Source organism: Sorex fumeus, unplaced genomic scaffold (assembly GCF_029834395.1).
Source record: "Sorex fumeus unplaced genomic scaffold, SorFum_2.1 ptg000052l, whole genome shotgun sequence".
Lineage (NCBI taxonomy): Eukaryota > Metazoa > Chordata > Mammalia > Eulipotyphla > Soricidae > Sorex > Sorex fumeus.
Window position 1 is genome coordinate 1,321,738 of NW_026606109.1, and position 17,990 is coordinate 1,339,727.

Genomic DNA, 17,990 nt, shown 5'->3' on the forward strand with positions numbered 1-17,990 from the left:
CCACGCACACACACACACACACACACACACACGCATGCACACACATGCACGCACACACATACTCACGCACGCACATGCACACATGTAATGTGCACACACATGCACTTACACACATGCACACACGTGTAGACACATGCGCACACACGCATCTACACACGTGCACACATACACACGAACACACATGCGCACACACACATACACGCATACACACGTGCACACACACACATACACGCACATGCTTTTCCTGATGGCCCGAGAGGACTCGCTGTCCAGAGCTCGCATGTGACCCGCCCCGGAGGGAGTGCTGGGTGGGGAGGCTGGGGTGGGCGTGCGTGCTCGGTCCCTGCCTGGGTCCCGAGAGGCCCAGGGGCCCCAAGGGGACGGCCCCAGGAGGCTCTGCTGTCCCCATTCCTGCCCAGCCCCTGGGTGGCAGATGCCCCTGTGGGAGCCTCGGGTCTTCTTGGCTCCGGCACGAACCCGAGGGAGCCGCAGCACAGGCAGGACGTCTGGGCTCGGCCCCGCCACGTGCTCCTCGGGCAGCCCTGGGAGTGGCCCTGAGCCCAGGGCGGGAGCACTGCAGAGACCAGACTGGGAGGAGCACACGCAGATCCGTGCAGCTCCCGCCAGGAGCGGGCACGTGCAGGACGCTGGGTCGGGGGCACCTGGTCTCCCCTTCTGGTGTCCGTGCTGCCGCCAGGCCCGGCGACCACTGCCCCCACCCCCCAGCCCCAGGGGTGGCCTTGGAGGCCCTGCAGCTCGGCTGCGGAACGAGGCAGCTCCTGGGTACAGGGCCCCGTCATGCCCACATGGGCAGGTGCCCCGTCCTGGTGTTCCTGCGGCCGAAAGACGCAAAAGACGCAGCAAGGGTGCACGTGTGCGCATGGAGGGTGCACGCGTGTGCATGTGTCTGGGTCTGTGCAGGTGCAGCAGCTGAAAGGTGCTGACAAGGAAGGGGAGGGTGTGTGTGTGTGCGTGTGTGAGTGTGCGCGTGTGGATGTGTGTGCCTGTGTGTGTGCATGTCTGTGTGCGTGTGCGTGTGTTTATGTGTGCGTGTGTATGTGTGAGCGTGTGTGTGCGCATGTGTCAGTGTGTATGTACACGTGTCCGTGTGTGTGCATGTGTGTGTACACAGTGTGTGCGTGTGTGTATGTGCGTGACCGTGAGTATGTGTGTGTGTGCGTGCGCACGGGCGGCGCAGGCGCGGCGTGCGCTGGAGGAGGGCGCAGGAGCGGGGAGGGGGCTGGCTGCGCGCCCGCCCTCCTCCCCCTCCTCCCGGCCCTTGGTTGCTATGCGGTCGCTATGGCAGCAGCACCCTCAGACCCAACTTTCACCCCCATCGTTCAGAGCCAATTAAGGTAAAATAGTGGGGGAGGGGCCGTGGCGCGGCGGAGGCTGCGGCAGCTTCTGAGCGAGTGGAGGGAGCGAGTCCTGCTCCCGCGGGAAGCGCCGCGCGTGCCCACCTGAGGAGCGGCCCCTGCCCGCTGCCCGCGGGAGGAAAGTTTGCAGGATGCCCATCGCGCAGCTGCTGGAGCTATGGAAGAAGATCGAGGTGGAGCCCATGGAGATCGAGGTGGGTGGGCCGGGGCGCGGGCGTGTGCCGGAAGCACATGGGTGCCGGTGAGTGACAGGCGGTGGCAGGCGGCTGCCCCCGTCCGGGCTGCGATCAGCCATCCGCGGCTCACGGCTCCAAAGTGCTCGCACCGCTGGCCCCTCAACAAGTGGCTGCAAGCTCTGCTTGGGGGGGGTCGTGCCGTCGGTGGGGCGTGTGGGGTGGGTCGGACTGGCGGGGGGCGGCCGCAGGTTCGGGGTGTCCGTGCGTGCCCAGGGTCCCGGGTGCAGACCCTCCAGTTCAGGGTCGGACCGTGGGCTCCGGGGAGGCTCTGCCCCGCAGACAGCGCCCCTGGGCTCACGTCCCACCCGGGACTCGCTTGCAGGGGGAGGGGGGCATCCCTGCCTGTGGCAGCAGCAGCAGCTCCGTCTGCACCGACGTCACCCTGGAGAGCGTCGCTGACAAGCGCCCGGCCTGACGCATGTTTTGTTTCTTTGAAGAGACGTTTGGCTTCTTAGAAAATGGCCGATGCTTGAATCCGCGGCGAGGTCGGAGGGTCCTTCTCGGTCCCCGCGTGCCCGGAGGCCCCTGACAGCGGGACGATAATTGGGGTGCAGGGGAGGGCAGCCCCAGGGCCCAGCCCCAGAGGGGCTAGGAGGGAAGGTGGGGAGGTTCGCGGCTTCTCCTGGAGTGTCCCCGCACCCTCAGCTGAGCCGCTGGAGTCGTCAGGCGAGGCAAAATGACTGGACACTGTCCATCGTAAGGGCACTTCTCTTGGGGAGCACTGCAGGCGGAGCACTCAGGCCAAAGGTTCTCAGGATGTTGGCGTGCGTGAAATGGGGTTAGCCCAGTGCTCCCGGGGCCTCTGCTGCCGGCCGCAGAGAGTGACCCAGGCTCCCTGAGGCAGGGCCGCGTCTCCCACCACCCCACCAGGTCCCGTCGGCAACCCCGGCCGAGCTCCGCCGCCCCGGGGTTTGCGACTGATTCGATTCCCTGTCGGAGTAGAGGACTCACCGGGTCCTCCCGAGCAGCCGCCCTCTCGGGACACTCTTAGGGCCCAGGTGACAGATATGTCACAGACGGGAGGGGGAGGAAGTTCAGTTCGGGGCCAAGGGTGGGGAGCACGGTGGTCCTGGGCCGGACTCTCTCAGCAGGCAGTTCAGAGGCCGAGGCTGCAGTTACCTTCCAAGGCGCCAGGACGACGTTCCCGAGTGTCCATTAGAATCTTGCGAGTTTAACTGCTCGTGTTTAAACGAGATATCCCCCACAGGCGGAACTTCAGTGCCAGCTGAGTCCCCAGGGAGCATCAGGAAGGGCCCTCGACACAGGCCACTGTGACCCCCAGGGTCTGTGAGGGGCTTCTCCCCCCTTCCCCCCCGGTCTGTGAGGGATTCCCTCAGGGTCTTTGAGGGACTCCCCTGGGGTCTTTGAGGGGCTCCCCGGGGGTCTGTGTGGGATTCCCCCAGGGTCTGTGAGGGACTACCCCAGGGTCTGTGAGGGGCTCCCCCAGGGTCTGTGAAGGGCTCCCCCCCTTGTGGTCTGTGAGGGACTCCCCAAGGGTCTTTGAGGGGCTCCCCCGGGGTCTTTGAGGGACTCCCCCAGGGTCTTTGAGGGGCTTCCCTGGGGTCTTTGAGGGACTCCCCCGTGCTGTGTGGGGAGCTCCCCAGGGTCTTTGAGGGGCTCCCCAGGGTCTTTGAGGGACTCCCCCAGGGTCTTTGAGGGGCTCCCCCTGCGTCTTTGAGGGACTCCCCCAGGGTCTGTGAGGGGCTCCCCAGGGTCTGTGAGGGGCTCCCCCAGGGTCTGTGAGGGATACCCCCAGGGTCTGTGAGGGATTCCCCCAGGGTCTGTGAGGGATTCCCCCAGGGTCTTTGAGGGGCTCCCCCAGCATCTTTGAGGGACTCCCCCAGGGTCTTTGAGGGGCTCCCCCGGGGTCTTTGAGGGACTCCCCCAGGGTCTGTGAGGGGCTCCCCCAGGGTCTGTGAGGGACTCCCCCAGGGTCTGTGAGGGGCTCCCCCAGGGTCTGTGAGGGACTCCCCCAGGGTCTGTGAGGGGCTCCCCCAGGGTCTGTGAGGTGCTACCCCCCTTGTGGTTTGTGAGGGACTCCCCAAGGGCCTTTGAGGGGCTCCCCCGGGGTCTTTGAGGGACTCCCCTGTGCTGTGTGGGGAGCTCCCCAGGGTCTTTGAGGGGCTCCCCCGGGGTCTTTGAGGGACTCCCCCAGGGTCTGTGAGGGACTCCCCCAGGGTCTGTGTGGGATTCCCCCAGGGTCTGTGAGGGACTCACACAGGCAGCACTAACAATTGCTCTGAAAGTTTAGGGTCTGTCTCTTGCAAACTCTAGGTCTTCTTTGGTTCAACAGTGTGTGGACGATCTTCTATTGAACTATATAATGTCATAGTAGATGACAACAAGCAACTGAAATCAGCACACAATGCACGGGGGCATGGTGGGTGGGGGGGGACCCTCCGCTAAGACTGGAACCTGAGCACCTCCCCCTCTTTTCCGCGAGCTGGCGAGACGCTCAAGTGTCTCCAGGACACACGGCACTGGGCGTCGGCGGGCTTGTTCTCTGGTGGCCTGCTGTGGAACTCGGGGTGGTGTCTCTGCCCCCGTTAGTGAATCGTGTGGACAAGGAAGAATGTGCTAATTAAGAGGCCTGGGGGTGTAAGGTCCTCACGGAAGCGTGCGTGTGTGTGTGTGTGTGTGTGTATGTGTGTGTGTGACGTTCTAGAAAGTTCCACGCAGCAGTGGGTGCCTGTTCCCACACCCCTGTGACTTCCCTGCCCATCCCACTGACCCTTAGGCCAGCATTTCCCAGCCGAGGACTGGACCACCCCTTTGAGCCCCAGGAAATTCCAAAGGGGTGTCAGCTCCCGCCCACATAAACGGGGCCTCTGGGGGGGCAGAGCAGCCAGGAGCCTTCGGGTGGCCGGTGGCAGAGTCCTGTGGCCGCCGCAGCGCCCGACACAAGCAGTGGTGGGGCCATCAGTTCCCGGCCTTGGCCGAGTGCAGGCCTCTTAGAAGTGGTGACCGGTGGCTGCTTCTGGGTCCTGGGACAGAGTCCCCAGAATGCCAGCGGTCCCCTCCCTCCTGGGGCAGTGCTCAAATGCTGGCTGATGGTGGGGGAAACTGAGGCCGGTGTCTGTGCTTGGCTAAGGTGCCTGAGGCAGCCCAACTGGGCCTCGGTCTGCCCAGAGCAGCACTTGCAGCCCCCAGGGGTGCTGGGCCTCGGGTGGACAGGGTGGCGTGGGGGTGGCCCCCGCACTGACCCTGCTCTCCCTCTCGGCAGACTCCCGAGGAGGGCCTCAGCGTGGACGTGGAGCCCATGCCCGAGGATGCCCCGGAAGAGGTAACGGCGCCGCCGGAGAGCACGGGGAGGGTCTTGTGGGTTGGTGGGAACCAGCCCAGACGCCTGAGCCTGCGGGCACCGCACTGCCCCCGAGGGGTAGGGACGCTGCAACCTGGCAAGTCCAGGCTTCTCTCTGGCCAGTGGCGTCCACAGCTGACCCACGGAGGGCGCAGGTCTCAGCCCATGGAACGGGGGGCTCGTAGGGATGGCTCTGGGGGTCTCTGGGAAGCCCTAGGGGACACTGAGGGGCTCTGGGGGTGTCTGGTGCACCGGGCTGGGCCTAAATCCCCGAAGAGCCGTGGAGTGGCCGCGGGCGACCGGGACACAGGGGGGCGCAGGACTTCTGGCGTCCCTGTGCTGAGGCGGGAGCGCCTCCCCGAGAAGGCAGCTCAGCCCACCGGGGTCCAGTAGGACGGGGGTCCAGGGGTCAGGGAGGGGCGGGGGCGCAGGCTGGCCCGCGGGAAGGAGGGTCTGTCAACGGCCTCCCGAGGCTCAGCAGGGCCCCGGACGAAGGGGGCGACTCGGGGGCGACACGGGGCTGCACCCTAAGCCTCAGCCGAAGCTGTGTCACTCTCGGGACTTAAAATAGCCTGAGGTGTCGGGTGGAGGCTGGGGACCCAGGCGCTGTCTCACCTCTCAAACTTTCACGCGGCCACACACCCCGGAGTCTCCTCAGACAGGTCACACTGTCCTCGGAACATCGGGTCAGAGGGCACACGCTGTCCCCTGGAACTCCCCGTCAGACTGTCACACGCTGTCCCCTTCCCCTGGAACTCCCCTGTCTGACTGTCACACGCTGTCCCCAAGAACTAACTGCCCAGTCAGACTGTCACACACTGTCCCCTGGAACTCCCCTGTCGGTCACGCCCTCTCCCCGGCCCACCCTGCCCCACTGTGCTCAGTGGAGCCCACCTGACCTGCTCTCGGGGTCCTGCTCTGAGCAGATGGGGGTCCGCCCTGCCCCTGCCTGCCATTCCCAAGCCGCCCACCTGCCCCGGGCAGGGCAGGCAGAGTCGGGGTCTGCCCAGGTGAGGGGCACGGCGGGGGAAGGGCCAGGGGCTGCAGAGTCTGGCCTGGCCGGCTGGTGCCATCTCTGTGCCTCAGTCCCGGGAGCTGCTCTGACACGTCTCTTCAGGGCGCAGTGGGGGAGGGGGTCACGGGCGGGAGCAGCCGGCGACCGCAGTGGCCCCTCCCAGCGTGTCCCTGTCCTATCGTCCCTCATGCACAGGGACGGGAGAGCCTGGCGCCTGACAGGCCCCTCGCCATGGCTGGGCCAGCTGAGAGTCCCAAGGGGAGCCGAGGGTGTCCTCACTGTCCCTGAGTCTTAGCCCCGGGGACCCGGGTGGTGCAGGATGGGCTGGGTCACGCACGCGGCAGGGGGCTGCACGCTGTGGCCAGATGCTCCACGTCTTCCAGCATGGGTCTGGGGGGCCACGGGTATGTCGGGGGCAGGCGAAGGGCCCGGCCTGGTGACCCTGTGCTCCGGCCCCGCCCTCACACAAGGTCGACGCAGCTGGGCACCCGGGGAAACGCGAGGGGAAAGACAGTGAGGGGTGTGGGGACATGCGGGGTCTGGGTCAGAGCGTGGGGCCGTGCGGGTCTGGTCCAGGCTGCCTCTGCTGGCCCCTTGTCTTTTCTCCGTCTGTCCGTCTGTGTGGCCCCGCCCAGCAGTGCTCCAGGCTCACTCCTGACTTTGCGCAGGTGGCCTCAGGGCTGCCAGGATTGAACCCGGGTCCGCTCTGTGCAAGTTAAGCGCCCTCCCTGCTGGGCTGTCCCCCTCTGACCTGTCCCTCCATCTGCCCACCACCCTGCTCCTGACCTGCTGTCCCTCTCTGGGGGTCCCGACCCGGCCCAGAGTGGGGACCTGTCTCCCTGCAGCTCTGGCGCTGCTCTGGGCTGCCAGTCTCCCTGTGCCCATCCCGGCCTCACTGGCCTCTGCAGAGGGTCCGCAGGCCACGGCACACCCAGCGGGCAGGCGAGGAGGGTCCAGCATCCACAGCCAGCAGAGGGCCCCACCTGGGTCTGCATGGAAGCGGGGTGCCCACCGTGGCCATGTCCGTCCTCTCGGGCTGTCCAGGGCGGAGGCCTGGAACCGCAGACACTGACGGCGGATGGCAAGGGCCTGGGCTGGACAGGCAGACACGCCTGTCCTCAGTGCCCACCCAGGGCAGTGAGTGCCCGCTGTGCTCTGACAGCGCCCAGTCCCAGCAGACTCTGCAGGTGTCCCTGGCCGGAGGGGCAGTCGGGTCTTCCTCTCTGACAACTGCAGTCGCTCCTGCACCCATGGACAGTGTCTCCCTGGGCTGGAGCCCACGGTCCACGGTCAGTACCACCTGCCGGACCCCCGGGAGAAACAGGCACAGAACTGTCCTCACCGCCTCCCCCTCTCCTCAGCTCAGGGGGCTGCTATGGGCCGGGTTGAGCCCCCCCACTGCCTCCTCCTCCCCTGCAGCCCTGGGCTCAGAGCAGCCGCAGAGTGGAAGCAGCCTGGAAGCCGTCGGTCAGGACAGATCCGCTTCAGGGGCGCCCCGGCCGCGTGGGGGAGGGTCTCTGGGTCCAGGAAACAGTGTTTGAGCAAAGGGCTGCTGACCCCGGGACTAGAGAAGCCGGCCCTCGCCCTCGCAGCGTCAACGGAATGGGCTCAAAGTCGACCTTTGACCTTACCCCAGCAGCCGTGCGAGGTCGCCTGTCCTGGAGAGTCTGAGCGCGGAGGCGGCAGACGAGCTGGTGCTCTGAGGGGAGCGATCTGTCATCTCGACTTGATTTCTGTGAAAACGCCCGACCGGGAAGCAATGAAAGGCTGGCGTCAGCTGAAGACGTGCGAGTTTGGCGGACAAAGGACTCAGATCCGGTGACCCAGCCGAGCCGGCGGCACTGAACACGTTTCCCTGCGGTGGGGGGAAGAACGGCCGGTGGGCCACAGGAGGAAGCGCAGATGGAGACCAGAGCAGGCGCGTGGCCAGGGCCGAGGCCGGTCAGCTGAGGCCACCCTGGCCGGCAGCAGCTGCTGACCCGATGCGGTCACTCGAGAAACGTGTCTGCGGACGAGCGCGGCACGCTTGTGTAGGGGATGCTGGCGGGCCCTCCCAGAGAGCAGCGGGGGCGCGAGCGTGCTCCGACCCGGGGCGGGGGCGTGGGGTGGGCTGACGGGTGCAGGGAAGGCCGGCCAGCGCCGCATGGCTCGCTCCGGGGGAGGGGGTGCCGCGAGGTGGGAGGCCCTCCGGTGGGGCCTGTCCAGCCGGGACAGCTGAGTTCCCCTGGAAGGGGACACGCTGGCCATCTCACGCGGCGCCTGGACTGCTCTTACGTAAGCGGGAACGATGTTCCCCAAATCTACCCCGAGTGGGGCGATGCCGGTGAGCGCCAGCGAGAGCCGGTTCTGGGGCCTCGGGGGCGGGGGGGGGGGCTGCTCACGCCTCTTGCCCCCGTGAGGCGAGCACTCGGCCCCACAGTGCTGGGACACACGGCACATGAACCCCCGTCCCCCTCCCCCCAGCCCCCGTGACTGCAAACAGTGACAGTGACTCGCAGGAGAGCAATTCCGAGCCGCCCCCGCCAAGTCTCGCGCTAGTCGGTGCTCAGACACTTCCGTGGGGCCGGGCGTGTTTGTGAGGGGCTGTTTCTCCCGAGGACGCCAGGGAACACCAGCGACAGCCCTTGGGCTGTCACGCTCGGGCTGCGTGTTTCTGTGTGCGTGCTCAAGTGTGCGTGTGTGCTAATGGGTGCTCAATTATGTGTGCGTACATGCACATGTGTGCCTGCTAAAGTCTGCATGTGTGTGTGCGTGTGCCCAAGCGTGTGTGCATGCATGCACATGTGTGCGTTCCCAAGTCTGCGTGTGTGCGCGTGTGTGCATGTGTGTGTGCTCACATGTGTGTGCGTGTATACATGTGTGCGCTCAAATGTGTGTGTGCATGCATGTGTGCATACTCACGTGTGTGTGCATGCGTGCTCAAATGAGTATGTGTGTATGCATGCTCAAGTGTGCGTATGTGTGTGCTCACGTGTGGGCGCGTGTGCTGTCTCTGGAGGCTGGCCTTGCTCTGAGCGCCCTGCGCTCTGGGTACCAGGTGAACACAGTGTGGCTGTAGCCCGCCCGCAGCCCCCCAGGCCCACGCCCACCCCCGCTGGCCCCTTGCCGCTTTGCCCTTGCCCTGCCCGTGCTGCCCCTTCTGGGGCTGTGCCACGGCTTCCTCTAGGACCGGCCGAAGCCGGGGTGCGCCTGAGCTTCTGGCCCACGAGACCCCCCCCGCCCACCACTGTGCCCCCTCCTGCTGGCCGCCCACGGTGTCTGTTACTGTGTCGGCCCCCCGTGTGAAGTCAGGTGCCCGTGTGTGCGGGTGGGGGACGTGGGGGTGGGGGACGTGGGGGTGGGGTGCCTTATGTGTGGGGGAGTGTATTTGGGGTTCTGTGATGTGCACACATTGTGGGGCACGTTGGGTACGTGTGGTGTGTGGACGTGTGGACGGGGAGTGTATTGTGGTCTATGTGTAGGATAGGAGTTGGGGTGGAGATTGTATTATGCGTGTGATATGTAAAGTCTGTGTTTGTGAGGGGTCTGGTGTGTGTGTGTGTGTGTGTGGAGTCTGGCATGTGTGTGGAGTCTGGGGTGTGTGTGTGGTGTCTGAGGTGTGTGTGTGTGTGGAGTTCTGGTGTGTGTGTGGAGTCTGGTGTGTGTGTGTGTGTGTGTGTGTGGAGTCTGGCATGTGTGTGGAGTCTGGCATGTGTATGGAGTCTGGGGTGTGTGTGGTGTCTGAGGTGTGTGTGTGTGTGGAGTTCTGGTGTGTGTGTGGAGTCTGGTGTGTGTGTGTGTGTGTGTGTGTGTGGAGTCTGGCATGTGTGTGGAGTCTGGCATGTGTATGGAGTCTGGGGTGTGTGTGTGGTGTCTGAGGTGTGTGTGTGTGTGGAGTTCTGGTGTGTGTGTGGAGTCTGGTGTGTGTGTGTGTGTGTGTGGAGTCTGGCATGTGTGTGGAGTCTGGCATGTGTATGGAGTCTGGGGTGTGTGTGTGGTGTCTGAGGTGTGTGTGTGTGTGGAGTTCTGGTGTGTGTGTGGAGTCTGGTGTGTGTGTGTGTGTGTGTGGAGTCCGGCATGTGTGTGGAGTCTGGGGTGTGTGTGTGGTGTCTGAGGTGTGTGGGTGTGTGGAGTTCTGGTGTGTGTGTGGAGTCTGGTGTGTGTGTGTGTGTGTGGAGTCTGGGGGTGTATGTGTGTGTTTGATGCGTGTGTGGCGTCTGGTGTGTGTGTGTGTGTCTGTGTGGAGTCTGGTGTGTGTGAGGTCGTGTGCGTGTGTGTCTGTGCGTTGTGGGCGTTCAGCTCTCTCCCGCTGTCATCTGCATGTTGGGTTCGGGGCTTCTCTCAGTGGCGAGCTCCTGTGGCCTCCCAGGTGGGCAGCGCTGCCGGGCAGGTCCTGGGGGTGGAGCCAGTCTGTGGGGAGAACACGCTGCGAGGCTGGGCACCGCTCCTGTGGGGTCTGGCGGAGGACTCGCGGCCGACACGTGGCCGCATGCACACGCGCAGACGCCGTGCTCAGCCACAGGCAGGGAGACTGGCTGGGTCAGACCCGTTTCCAAGTGCCCTTAAGCGTGTTTGGAAAACGTGTCCTAGAGCGCGTCACGGAGTCAGCAGGTCCTGAGCGGGCCCAGCCAGGCAGGCGGAGGGCAGCCGTGGGTCCGGACGCGGTGTCCACTGCGGCCTGGGGGAGGGCCACCTGCTCCGGGGGCTCTGGGCCTTCACCCCGCAGCCCCCGTGGCCTCTGTCACAGGCTGCTCCCCGAGGACGCTCTCTGCAGGCCCCCTGGAGAGGCCAGTCTGGCTGGCAGCACAGAGGGCTCGCCCCGATGGGAGTGGCGCTGGCTGAGTGACCGGGGTCCTTGCCGGCCAGTTTCCCGGTGGCAGCTGGAGAATGAACCTCAGGGACACGGTCCTTCCCTCACGCCCCCCAGACCGGCTCGCTCCTGCTCCTGTTGGGGGACATCAGCCTCTGGGACCCAAGTTCCAGAGCAGCTCGTGTTCTGGCGTGGGCCAAGCCACACGGTGGGGGGGGGGGTGCGTGTCAGTACTGGCCCCTGGCCCAGCCGCTCACCCCCGAGCACCGCTGACTCGGGCCCCAGGTCCTGGGACCCTCAAGGGACCCTCGCACGAGAGAGGAACTGGCTCGAGGCACGGCCCGGAAGAAGGGCGCGGTGGGGACACACACCTGGAGTCTCGCACACTGCCGGACGCCACGGGGTGGCGCGTCCTCGTCCTCAAGCTCTGAGCACCTGAGCAGATGGACGGCCACGGCTCACCGGCCTCTGTGGAAGTGACTGGGCGCTGCGGGCCCCGCAGACAGCAGCAGGGAGCAGCACCCGCGCTGAGATGCCCACAGGACTGACCAAGACTCTGGCCGCGAGCTGGCCACTGCCCCGCGCCCACTGGGCCGGCCCTGTTGAGCCGGGGCGAGCTGAGACCCCGTCTCAGGGCCTCCCCGGGGCCTCTGGAGGACACAGAGCGGAGGGATCCCTGAGACTGCTCGGACAGTGGTTTGGGGCTAGGGGTCGGGGGCAGGCGCTCACTCCTGCCCTGGGGGACAGCACGGAAGGCCTGGCCACGGCCAAGTGACGCTTTCCCGGAAGGACAAGGGAGCAGGAAGCGTCTCCACCAGCTCCGTCGTGGCATTGGCTGACTGTGCGCAGAGCCAGGAGCGACCCCTGAGCATCGCTGGGTGTGACCCAAAAAGAAGAAAAAAAAAGAAACAAAACTAAAGTTCACTGTGACCTTGGGGGTCCCTTAGAGGGTCCCCGGGGCCGGGGGACAAGGGACAAGCGTGTGGGTAGGTGGGTGTCTCGCAGGAAGTCCTGCCTGATTCCAGATACCCTCAAGACCCCTCGACCCACCACCGCCCCCCTTTGACCCAGAACTTGGCCGAGTCCTGGGCCGAGCCATGCCATGCCTCCTGGACACACTGGCCTGCAGCCCCCTGCCGCCCCTGCCCCCCGCGTCTCCCTCGGATCAGCCGGGCGTGAGGAGAAGGCGTCGCTGTGGGTGCTGCCACTTCGGGGGCTGGGTCCTAGGAGGAGCCACTTGCAAGTGGGCAGGAGGAGACGGCACCTCTGTCCATGGTGCTGACATGTCCTGCTGCCCGAGGCCAGGCCACTCGCCTGGCTGCGGCGCCCTGGGTTCCACGCATGCCTCCGGGAGTGCCCGCGTCTCTCGCCCCTCCCAGCCGGTGTCCTGACTTACTGGGCCCCCGCGGGCCTGGTGGACGAGGAGCGGGCTGGGTCGGACTCGGGCCTGCTCACATCAGAGCCCTCGGGTCTGACTGGACACCAGCAGTGGACACACGGGGAAGGCAGGACCGGACACACGGCGCAGCAGCTGTGGAATGAGCGCAGAAGTGCCGGCCCACACCCCGATGAAGGACCAGCAGCACCCTGCGGGCAGGGCAGGGACTGACCCCTCACTCCAGTCTTGTGGGCGGGGCAGGGACCGACCCCTCACCATCAGAGAGCCGAGGTCAGCTGGCATGTGCTGGGATGGCCCTGGTGTCCCCGGCTAATGAGGGGACAGATGGACAGTGGGCAGCCCTCCTCACACATTTCTCAATCCTTTCCCCATCATGGTCCTTCAATTTTGTTTCTTGTTTTTTTTGTTTGTTTGTTTTTCCTTTTTGGGTCCCATCCGGCGATGCTCAGGGGTCCCTCCTGGCTCTGCACTCAGGCATCACTCCTGGCGGTGCTCGGGGGACCCTATGGGATGCTTGGAATCGAACTCGGGTCAGTTGCATGCCAGGCAGACGCCCTCCCCGCTGTGCTGTCACTCCAGCCCAGCCCCGTCAGCTTTGATTCTTCCCCATGCCCCCCTCCTGCCCGCGGCTCCTCAGCCTGTGCCGGGGCCCCATCACGCAGTTCCTCCCGTGGCTGCATGGATGATCCTGGCCCCGGGGTGCTGCTGGCCCGTCTGTGCCGGCCCGGCGCGCCTCCTGCCCCGCACGCTGGCTGTCGGAGGTTGTTGCCAGCTTCAAAGGCTCCTAAGAAAACAGCCACGGGAGGGGGACGGGGGGGTCCGGCTCTCTGGCTCAGCGAGCAATTATGAGCAATTCGGGAAGAGCACTCCTCGCCTTTGTTCCCTGGCGCCGGCGCGAGAAGGCGCCCGTGTGATTTCTGCATCCGATCTTAAAACGCGCCCCCTCTGTTCTCCGGTGAGTGCAGCCTCAGCGAGAATCAGCTCTCAGCCAGGGTAGTGCCTTCCTGTCTGATGACAAGAGACGGGGACGGGGACCTGAGCACCAGCCACAGCCCTGGGGGCCACACCGTGATGGTGGCCCTGGGGGTCTCGCTGCCCCGTGGTGGCCCTTGGGCACCTTCCCACTCTGACATCTGACGTGGCTGAGGGTGTGTGCTGGCAGCAGGGAGCATCACCCGCCGTCAGCCAGCGCCCCCGTGAGGCAGCAGCGGGCAGTGTGAGGGCCGGCAGGGCAGCGGTGACCCCGGCCCAGGCCCCGACCCCAGGGAGCAACGTGCAGACTCGCTCTCAGCTGCACCGGGGTGGGAAGGCGACTTCCTTCAGACACACGGTGACCCAGATCCTGTTTCCCGGCATGTCCCAGACAGGTGTGTGTCTGAGGAGGGTCCCCAGCGGCAGGCTGGGCCTTGCGCCCCGTGAGATGGACACAGGCGTGTGGAGGGGGAGAGGCCGGAGCTCAGGGACAGAGAGAAGCTGACCCATTCAGGGCCTGGGCACTGTGGGCACCGGCAGCCCCAGGCCAGGAGAGCCAGGGACCGGCCAGTGCCAGACACGCGGGGCCACGGTGCTGAGCCCGTCCCCTCACCAGCCTCACCCCCAGGCTTTGCAGGCCCCGGGAAGGTCAGAGTGAGCGGGGGCAGCTGCCCGCTGGGCCCCCCGGGACTGACCCTTCCCTGCGACTCTTGGAAATACCCCAGACCATTGCCACTCGTGGCGGGTGGGCGGGCCTGGCGGCACCCCTTCTCCCCCAAGCCACGGTCCACCCTGGCCCTCTCGTGGTGGGTGCCCTGTGTGGCTCCTCTGGGCACTGAGACCTCAGTCACCCCGAGGGGACGGGGCTCGACCCCTGCCTCGTGGGGAGGAGAAATCTCAGGCGGGGAACTGCTTCCTCACCCTGAGGGAGCACCCGGGGGTGAGCGGGACCCTCTGAGGGAGAGGGCTGTGGGGGAGGGAGCACCGGGAGAGGAGCACCCGGGAGGGAGTGAAAGCAGGGGCATCCCCGTGAGCGAGGGTCCCCGAGAGAGAGGGTCCCCGTGAGAGAGGGTCCCTGTGAGCAAGGCAGCTCCCGTGACAGTGCTCCTCCCACCGTGAGGGTGCTCCCTGCGGTGCTCCTGTCTCCCCGGAGCTCTGGGCTGGGCGAGCCCCTCCCCGTCTCTGCCTCACTCGGGCGCCAGGGCCTGTCTCTCCGTTTGTCTGCCTCGGCTGAGGGGACGCTGGCTACAGACAGGCCCCCGGGTCTGTCTCCTCAGGGCTGTGCTCCCCACAAGCTGCCGTGCCTGGTGCCGCGTCAATGGCCCACAGTCCCCAAGGCCTGTGGCCGCCATCCCCGTCAGGACAAGTGACCTCGGGGCCTGCGCCGAGAGCCGGGACAGGAGCAAAACCAGCCTTGGACTGTGCTGGCCACCTGCCTGGGTCCCGGGAGCCTGGATGGGGACCCTCGGGCCTGCCGAAGCCTCTGGCCTGCCATAGCCGAGACCCCCTCCACCCTGTCCGCCGTGCCACGGTGCCTTTGTCCGCCCAGGGGCGTCTCACCTGTGGTCGCTCACCACTGACCTGGGCTCTGCCAGGACTCGGCCCCCTGTTGGGCCTCAGGGCCCCACCGTGCCCTGCCAGGCCCGCCCAGCTGCCCGTGACACTGGTGGGCACAGCCTGCGTCCCTCCACCCCAGGGGGGTCGTGAGTGTCTTTCCCAGAAGCAGAGTCTGTGTTTGCTCCGACGTTGCGTGTAGACAATGCCTGTGTGGAATCGAGCAGTGTTTGATCCATCATGTCTTCATCACACTCTCTTACTATGCTATAATTCCCCCAAATCCTTACGGGTGTTTTTTGGGGGGGCGTGGGGTGGTTTGGGGGCCACACCCGGCGGTGCTCAGGGCTTGCTCCTGGCTCTGACTCAGGCTCACTCCTGACAGACTCGGGCCTCTTTGGGGTGCTGGGGATCGAGCTATGGAAGGAAGCACCTCACCCGTCCCACCGCGCCTGCCCCTCCTTCGATATTTTTGACAGCGCAGCTCCAGACCACTCCCGAGCCTCCCTGAAGAATCCCCCATCATTCATCGGCACCAACTTCCGTTGCGGAGCCTAAGCATAGGCTATCAGTTATTCAGCACTGTGAAAAGTACGACGACATTCACACATTTGGCTTTGGATTCGGACCTTAGATCTCTGAGTACACTTTTCAGGAGATTTCTGGGTCCAAGAGTTCGGATTTTGTTTATATACACACTCTTTTCTCTTGTGGTTTGGTATTTTTGTGGCACACCTGGTGGTGCTCAGGGCTGACTCCTGGCTCTGTGCTCGGGGGTCCCTCCTGGAGGGGCTGGCGGGGGAGGGGCATGGGCGGAGCCGGGCACCCATCCCGGGTCAGCTCCGGGCAGGGCCAGCCCCCGCCTGTGCTGCTCTCTGGCCTCCTCAGCATTCCCTCACGCCTTGTCCCACACCACGCGGTATGTCCCGTCCTTAGTGAGGCCTGGGCGCTCCCTCGGGGCTGACCCTCCGGGTGCTGCCTCTCTCCTGCCCCCTGGAGGCCACACTGAGCAGCAGCGCTTGGTCCTCGCGCCCATCTCTGGAGCCGAGGACCAGGGATCCTTTCCATTCTCTTCCCTCCCGAGGCCAGATGCTTCCGGTCTCCCCTGTGCGGAGATGGGGTGGGGGTGGGGGGACTCGCGTGCCGGCTTGGCGGGTGAGGGCTCCCGGGCTCTGGTGCTCCCCCACTCCTGCCGACTGGGCACCCACCCACCGCTGCAGCCAACCGTGAGATCTTAGCGCTTTCCCTTGGGACACGGGAGAGCGAGCTGCACCCGGAGCTCCTGTGTGCTCAGGAGCCATCCGCTCTCCCCTCCCACCCGGCTCTCCCGGTCCCTGCGTCCCCTCCCTGCCGAGCCCCTGGCAGTGGCTGCGGCCGGGCCGCCCCCTGAATGCCACGGGTTTGGGCTGGACGCGGGGCTGGTTGATGGATACCGGCCCTGGCAAGGGAGAGTGCAGGCTCGGGTGCTGACGGCCTCGTTCTGCGGCGGGCGGCTCCCAGATGGGGGGCTTGGGGCCGCGGTGAGGGGCCGGCCGCGGGACCCCGGCTGGGGACCCGGCCGGGAGCTGCTCCCTGCGGTCCCAGGGCAGGTGCACTTCGGCAAAACCTCTGCAGCACGTGGGTCTTGCTGCCACGCAGCTCGTTCTGGAGCTCGGTGTGCTCTGCTGAACTGGGGGTGTCATGGGCACCCCGGCGCCATCAGAGCCGTGCTTCCCCACTGACCCCCCCCCCACAATGGCAAGAGCGAGCTGGGAGGGCCCCGTGCTGGGCCAGGCCCTTGCTCAGCTTGTGTGTGTGCATGTGTGTGTGCGCGTGTGTATGTGCGCACATGAAGAGATGGGGTCCTCCATGCTGTTCCATGTGTGTGCACACGAGGAGGTGGGGCCCCGCGTGTGTCCCGTGTCCGTGCACAGGTGGTGCCTGAATCTGCACCCTGAGGCCGAGAAGCCCACTCACCTGCAGCAGAGCCGCAGCCCCCGCAGGAGGGCCCAGAGGGGCTTCTGGGCGGAGGCAGTGACGCTGTCCCAGTGTGTGTGGGGGGGGGTGGTCCCCACGACCCTGAGCCCCCCGGCTGAACAGGACATCCCCAGCCTTAGGGGCCTCCTCAGAGCGAGGGGCTGGGCGCCACCTGGTGGCAGTCTTGAGGATTGCAGCTGAGTCTGTACTGTGCTTGGCAGGGCTCAGGGCTGGCTCAGGGCTGGCTCAGGGCTGGGGGCTCAGGGCGGGGGGCCACGCAGCCCCCCGGGACCGTGGCAGGGGGGAGACTGCACAAACCCCAGGTTCCGGCCCGGCAGCAGGAGATGCGCCTCCGTATCTGCCTGAGCACCCCCTGCTCTGACAGGAGACTCACGGCCCCCCTGGGTCACCAGCAGAAGATGGGGCACAGCCCTGAGCAGGAAGCCAGTAGGGGGGGTCGCCCAACAGGCCACGCTGGCATTGGAGGGGGAGCCGTGGGGGTCTCCTGGGCAGAGAAGGGGCATCAGTAGCGGGGGGGCATCTGAGCCCTGGGGAGCCCGGACACACCAGTGGCCGTGAAGCTGCAAGAGAGGGAAAGAGGGACAGGGACCCAGGAAGGCGGGCCGGGACCAGCCCCAGGTCTCAGCAGACGTGGTGGGCAGCAGTGCCTGCATCTGAGTCGGAGGGTCCGGCATCCTGTGACCCGCAGTGTCCAGCAACTGCCCGCTGCATCCCACCCCCGCGGGCCCATGCTGTCCTCCCTCCGGAGAGCGAATGAGTGGGCGGAGCTGCTGGCCCGTGTGGGGGAGAAGCGGGGAGGCCCCGGGGGTCCCTGCTGGGACCCTCTGGGTGCTGGCAGCCCTGGGGTGACCTGACACTGCCCTCGAGCAGGTCCAGTACCCACTGAGCTTGGGGCACTGGACACATGGGGCCCCACAGTGGCCTGACCCCGGCCCCAGCTTGTGCTCTGCTGACCAGTGGGACATGGCAGGCTGAGGGGGCCGGTGGGTCCTGCAGCAGAGGCAGTTCCCTGAGCACTGTGATGGGAGTCCTGCTGAGACAAGGCCCAGGACTCAGTGGGACCCTCTCCCTCTTCTCTCGACAGGCTCAGTGTGACCCGGAGTCGCCCGAGGCCCAGACGGCTGCGGCGGAACAGGTAAGAGGCGGGCGGGTGGCCGGGGCTTCTCCTGGAGACGCAGGTGGGGCCGTCAGCCGCAGGGCCCCGCTGTCCAGCCCTGGGTGCCCACTTCGGAGCGGGTGTCCTGGCCCAGCCCTGGCCGCGGGTGTCCACGGTGTGGGCTGGCTCCTTGCCCAGGGGCGTGGCACTGCCCAGCTGGGCACTGACTTGGGGCCAGCGGTGCTGGGCAGCTGAGTGGGCCTGACTCGGGGGTC

At 66.1% G+C, this 17,990-nt stretch overlaps 1 long non-coding RNA gene across 1 annotated transcript; it reads left to right on the forward strand.

Moving 5' to 3' along the window:
* The first annotated feature begins 1,487 nt into the window (after positions 1 to 1,487).
* On the forward strand, positions 1,488 to 17,755 carry LOC130033278 (uncharacterized). Its single transcript, XR_008793958.1, has 3 exons — positions 1,488 to 1,570; positions 4,836 to 4,895; positions 17,704 to 17,755. It is a non-coding gene; the product is annotated as an uncharacterized LOC130033278 (long non-coding RNA).
* The last annotated feature ends 235 nt before the right edge of the window (positions 17,756 to 17,990 follow it).